At 50.8% G+C, this 6,256-nt stretch overlaps 1 non-coding gene across 1 annotated transcript; it reads left to right on the forward strand.

Moving 5' to 3' along the window:
- Positions 1-5,613: 5,613 nt before the first annotated feature.
- Positions 5,614-5,687, forward strand: TRNAE-UUC (transfer RNA glutamic acid (anticodon UUC)). The gene has a single exon. It is a non-coding gene; the product is annotated as a tRNA-Glu (tRNA).
- Positions 5,688-6,256: the final 569 nt, after the last annotated feature.

Consider the following 6,256-nt stretch of genomic DNA (forward strand, 5'->3'; position numbering starts at 1 on the left):
AGCGGGGCCTTAGATAATATCTTGAGCAGTCGAATCATAAGTTCACCCACAGAGTGCATTTTATTTGAAATATCCTTACCTGGGGAGGTAGCTTGGTTTTTTAACCTATGCCCTTTTGACAGATGCTTGGATTGCCTCCATCGGGTCCAGATCATGAGTAAAAAGCATCCTCGTATTTATGACCTTGTACCTTTGCGCAGAGGTAGCAGTGGAAGGGAGTCGAAAGTGGAATTGCTGAATCAAAGGGTTTGCATAAAATTTTGACACTTCCTGCCAAATTGCCTCCCCCGCAGAATTGTTCTATTGGATTTTTCTCTGTTGTTGTCGTAGATGCTATAGCCTGGAACAGGGGGCCAATTTTGCTCCTGCTGTCTACCTGGCTTCTGCCTCGTGGGGTCCTGTGCCCTGGAGTCTCTGAGGCTGTATTTTGCCCTCAGCCTGACGCCCCACCCATGGATGTCCCCCCAACTTCTGGAGGTGTGATCCAGTACCTAGGACCAGCAGCACAGGTGTGTGACCTGGGTAATCCCACAGGATCCCAGGCTTAGGAGGAGCCCTTGCTGGGTTTAGTGCTCTGCTATCACCATCTTGAAATTCTTAATAATTTTTGAACAGGGGCCCCCATGCTCATTTTGCACGTGGCCTGTCCCGCCAGCACCTTACCCACAGGCCCTGGCTTGTGCCTTTCCCCCAAGTGTCCTGCCCACACGCTGAGCTCCACCCTCCCATCCTGAAACATCCTTGAAAGTGGTAAAGCAAAGCAATCTCAGGTCTGCCAGTGCCCGAAGGAAGAGGCAGGGCACCAGTTCTCCCTGGGCAACCTCTTGGCCAATTTTACCGAGCAGAAGCTTAACTGGAGACTGATTCCCAGTTAATTATAAAATTGGCCGTTTAGCTTGATTTATGCTTTTCGAGAAAACTGCCCGTCCAGGAAGCTCCTGTGTCGGTTTGGAAACCCCTGCTGGTGCACAGCATGATTTCTTCAGTTGCTTTGTGATTTGCTTGGAAATTACCAGCCTCTGGGTGTTTTCGTGACAATCTGAAAACTGCGGTGACTTAACCAAAACAAAAGTCATTACCTTTGCCCCCGTTTTGACAGCTAAGCAGGGAGAGGGGAGTGATCATTTCTTTGGGTGAACTTTTTGAGGAGGTCAGATGGGAAGCAGGAAGGGACAGAAATGAAATAAAAGCCTAACAGTTCCAATGGCGTCACTGTCCAAGGTCACATGACACAGTGCTGCAGTGAGTCCCCCATTTCACCAGAGAACAAGGGCACTCAGCACATCCACAAAATTTGTTCTGAGCATCACTAACAGCTGATTTTTTGTTTGTTCTGTTTTCAGTGTTTTATTGATGTACAGTATATGCAGAAAAGTGCACAGATCCTCCGTGTACAGCATGAATAACTGTTTCCCGTTGTCATTTTGTTTCCAGTGTTTCCTGAGCACTTACTACATGCCCAGCACCAGACACGCGCAGGCATCAGTTTAATATTCACAGGTGGGTGCTATTGTCCCCAGTTTACAGATGAGGAAACAGACCCAGGAGTAGATGACCGACCCATACATACCCAGCTGGCAAGCAGCAGAGCCAGGATTCGAACCCACGTTGCAAGCCCCAGCTCTAGTGCTCTCAACTGGTATGCGCTGTGGTTTCAGGAGGCCCTTAGGTATGAAGGAAGTGATCTGAACCCATTCTTTCCCCACCATAAACACTAGCCTGTCCCTGCCTGAGTCACTTAATCAGGCTATTTTCTATGCTGTGTTGGCCAGTGCAGTAGCCACTAGCCACGTGTGGCTACTGAGCTCTTGAAATGTGGTTGGTATGACTGAGAAAATGAATTTTTATTTAATCTTAACTAATTTAAATTTAAAACTGGATGCTTGAAAACTTGGATATGCGAATCTACTCTGCCAATTCTCAGTCTTTGCCAGAGAATTATTGAATTAGAAACTCTGGTCGGGGGCAGCAATCCGGTCCTCAGGTGGAAATGAGGAGAGCAACGGGGCTCCCTTGCTGCAGGCGTGTTCTGAGCTACAGCATTTTTTGGAGGACAATTCGGAAGGAACTATCAAGACTCTAAGTGTTCCTTTAAAACCTACAATTACCCTTCTAGGAATGAGTTTTACCCACACAAATCCCCAAAGATGTCCGTTACAGTATTGTTTAAAATGGTTAAAAATTGGAGCCAATCTATATGTCTAAATTAGCCAGGAACTAATTAATGAAAGGATACCCATAAAACTGGATTCTGGGAGACCATTAAAATGAATAAGTTAGATCCTTATGTTACTGACATGTAAAGATGTCCATAACATTAATTAAGGGTTGAAAGGAAGCGTAAAGGCACAACCACTACCATGGTTGTATTTGCGTAGAACTATATAGGTACAGCTTTATATATGCCACAACATTCTCCCAAGGTATATGTCCAAACCTTAACAGTAGTAGGTTCTGGGAAATAGGCGCATAAGCTTCTGTACTGTTTGAATTTCTATCAGAATCACATTGTTTGTAATATGCTGTAATCACAGTCGAGGAGAAATGACGTTTTAAAAATTCTGATCTGGGCAATTCCCTAGTGGTCCAGTGGTTAGGACTCCATGCTTCCACGCCGAGGGTCCAGGTTCAATTGCTGCTTGGGGAATTAAGATTCCACAAGCTGCACAGCACAGCCAAAAATAATAATAACAATAAAAATAAAAATTTTAGGGCTTCCCTGGTGGCACAGTGGTTAAGAATCCGCCTGCCAATGCAGGGGACATGGGTTTGAGCCCCGGTTCAGGAAGATCCCACATGCCGCGGAGCAGCTAAGCCCGTGCGCCATGACTAGTGAGCCTGCGCTCTAGAGCCCACGGGTCACAACGACTGAGCCTGAGAGCCACAACTACTGAAGCCCTCGCGCCTAGAGCCCGTGCTCCGCAACAAGAGAAGCCACCGCAATCAGAAGCCCGCGCACTGCAACGAAGGGTAGCCCCTGCTCACCACAGCTAGAGAAAGCCTGCACGCAGCAACAAAGACCCAACGGCGCCAAAAAAATAAATAAATAAAATAAATGTAAAGACATTGTTTTAATAAATAAAAATTCTGGTTTTGCTGTGAGAGGCACACTGAGCAGGGGGAAGGGGGTGACAGTTCTCAGTCAAGATGACCACACTAACCCAGCTGAGACTCCACAGTTTGGGGTCCTGAATCCTGAGCCCCAAAGAAGCCCTGGAGTCCCTAATACTCTCTTCATCCAGAGGAAGGGGAAACGGCACATATTGGGGGTTACTCACATCTCAAAGTATCCAAAAATCAGTGACCCAGGGTAGTGTGTGGCCCAGGAAAGGCCTGGGTTTGGGGTCTCACGGACCAAGGTTTGAAACCCACTCCAGGGACTTCCCTGGTGGTCCAGTGGTTAAGACACCATGCTTCCATTGCAGGGGGCATGGACTCAACATGCAGTCAAAAGAAAAAAAGAAACCCACTCCACCCCTTGGCGGTAACCTTGGGCCATTTACTTGACCTCCCAGAGCGTCTGTTTCCTCATCTGTAGGATGAGAGGAATTCTTGCTTCACAAGTGTGTGGTGAGGATGAAGTGAGATGATGCACACCCCCAGCGTGGGTACTCAACTTGGTCCCCTGGCCCCTCGGGCTTGGCCCTGAGACACCAGTGGCCCAAACCTTCCCTCTCCTCTCCTGGGATTCCTGTACCTGCAGCCCAGGTCTGCCCAGCACCAGGCACAGCGCCCCAGCCGCCTGGCGATGAGGACCCGTGGGATCTGGGGACACGGTGAAGCCAGGGCCACCAGGGCCATCTGGGCAGCAGGGAGAAGGACACACACACACACACACCCCTCCTACCTTACCAGACGAAATGCCAGAAAGGGGGCCTCAATCCATTCCCTCAGAGGCCGGGGGTCTCAGCCTCCCACCCAAGCAGCGAGGGCATCTTTCCACAGACAACCCGTACACACACAGCCAACAATCCTCCAGAGCTGCTAGCCTTCCAGGGGCCCCAGGGAGCTGTCTGGCCCGCCTTCCGCTGCAGGCGCCGCTCCGGGAGCACGGCCGGACATTCTTCCTGCAGAGCCAGGCTGCGGCCACCCTCCCTCAAGGCCTGAGCTCGCCCCAGGAGGCTCCTCTGGCTCCTCCAGAATGGCTGGGGGCGGGTGGTGGACGGTCGGGGGGGGGGCTTGGTGGCTTTTCTGGGTCAGCAGGAAGCCGAACGATGCCCCAGCAGCCCCCTACAGACAGCAAAGGGGCAGCGGCACTAAACGGTACATGGCATTGCACGGAGCAGGGCAGTTGGAGAAAATGTCAGACAAAGCCAGCGGGGGGGAGCTTCAGCCAAAGGGGAGTTTTTGTTATTAAAAGTGTTTATTCGATGCCAGGAAAGCCCCCAGAAAGCACAGCACTGACAGAAGCTCGTGACAAAGTGTGTGGGGAGAAAGGGGCGTGTGTGTGTGTGTGTGTGTGTGTGTGTGTGTGTGAGAGAGAGAGACACACACACACACACACACACACACACACATACACACAGAGAGAGAGGGAGAAAGATAGGGGTGGTGGGGAGAGACTTGCTCCGATTTGTGTTTTGGATGGATTGCTCTAATAGGGCAGAAAAAAGCAGAGCCAGAGAGAACGAAGTCCAGGAGACTAGCTAATAATTCAGGCGCTAATAATTCAGACTCATTCTCTTGCCTTTGTTTAGAAGTCTTACGGTGGCTGGTGGGATGTGGGGTGAGAGAGAAAGAGGGGACACAAAGATGACACCCAGGTGATCCCTGAGAGGGCCTGTCCCCTTCTCCAGCCCATCAACCCTGCTGCTTGCCCGTAGCCAGCGGGGGTAAAGGGACAGGGGGTTTCTTGAAAGGTCAGAACTTTGTGTCTCCTCCATATTCTCCTCCAACACCCCAACCTGGAGAAGAACTGGCACAGTGGAACAGGGACCAGGCGCTAGAGTCAGGGTCCAGGTTCAAATCCCAATCTTACCCGTGTGACTCTGAGCAAGTTGCTTGACCACTCTGAGCCTCAGTTTCCCCATCTGTAAACCAGGAATAACCAAAGACCCTACCTCACAGAATGCTTGTGAGCATTAAAAACCATCATGTGGGACTTCCCTGGTGGTGCATTGGTTAAGAATCCGCCTGCCAATGCAGGGGACATGGGTTCGAGCCCTGGTCCGGGAAGAGCCCACATGCTGCGGAGCAACCAAGCCCGTGAGCCACAACTACTGAGCCTGCGCTCTAGAGCCCGCAAGCCACAACTAATGAACCCATGTGCCACAACTACTGAAGCCCGCGTGCCTAGAGCCTGTGTTCCACAACAAGAGAAGCCACCGCAATGAGAAGCCTGTGCACCGCAACGAGGTGTAGCCCACGCTCGCCGCAACTAGAGACAGCCCGTGTGGAGCAATGAAGACCCAACGTGGCAAAAAAAAAAAAGAAAAAACAATCATGTGTATAAAAAATGCATAGTGAATGCACCTAGCACACAGTAAGCACCCACTAAAGGTGAGCTCTTCCTATTGTAACTAGGCAAATGGCAGATAATGTACATAGTTATAAAATTAATATTTGTTATTAAAATCAACCTGAAGACTAATCAAGGAGTCAGTTTGAGGGAATTCCCTGGTGGTCCAGCGGTTAGGACTCGGCACTTTCACTGCCGGGGACCCAGGGTTCAATCCCTGGTCAGGGAACTAAGATCCTGCAAGTTGCGTGGCATGGCCAAAAAAAAAGGATGAGTGATTTTGAGCTTGATTTCACATACAGTGAGTTTGAATTAGAAAACAGAAGTTCAGAGCAAGATCCCCCAGCCCTTTGAACAGGTGGGAAAGAGATTCCCAAAGGTCAGGATGGCTCAAGGTGGTACCAGGGCTGGGCCCGGGCTGCACAGCTTGTCAAGTGAGTGGACTTGGTCAGGCCCAGCAGGTTTCTCTGGGGCCTGCCCTCACGGGCCTCTGAGTTCAGTCGGCAGCTTCTCCCCAAGGGCCAGCTTATACTGTCTTCACAGGCTCAGGCTCCTCCCTGGGGGGACTGGGAGGTGGTCTGTAACGGAGAAGAGCCGGGTCTCTGGAGGCGTTCGTGTGTCCATCAGTGGAGGAGACGAGTCGGGGGTCCCTGGGGAGCAGCTCACTCACCAAAGTCCTCTCCCCTCCCTGGCAAGTCTCCCATCCACCTCGGCCGCTGCTGCAGCCCCGCTGACTCTGGGAAAACCAGGCTGGGAAGCAGTGGAACATTGGATCTAGGGTGACAATGAGATGAAAGA

The sequence above is a fragment of the Delphinus delphis genome, chromosome 15 (genome assembly GCF_949987515.2).
Source record: "Delphinus delphis chromosome 15, mDelDel1.2, whole genome shotgun sequence".
Taxonomy (NCBI): domain Eukaryota; kingdom Metazoa; phylum Chordata; class Mammalia; order Artiodactyla; family Delphinidae; genus Delphinus; species Delphinus delphis.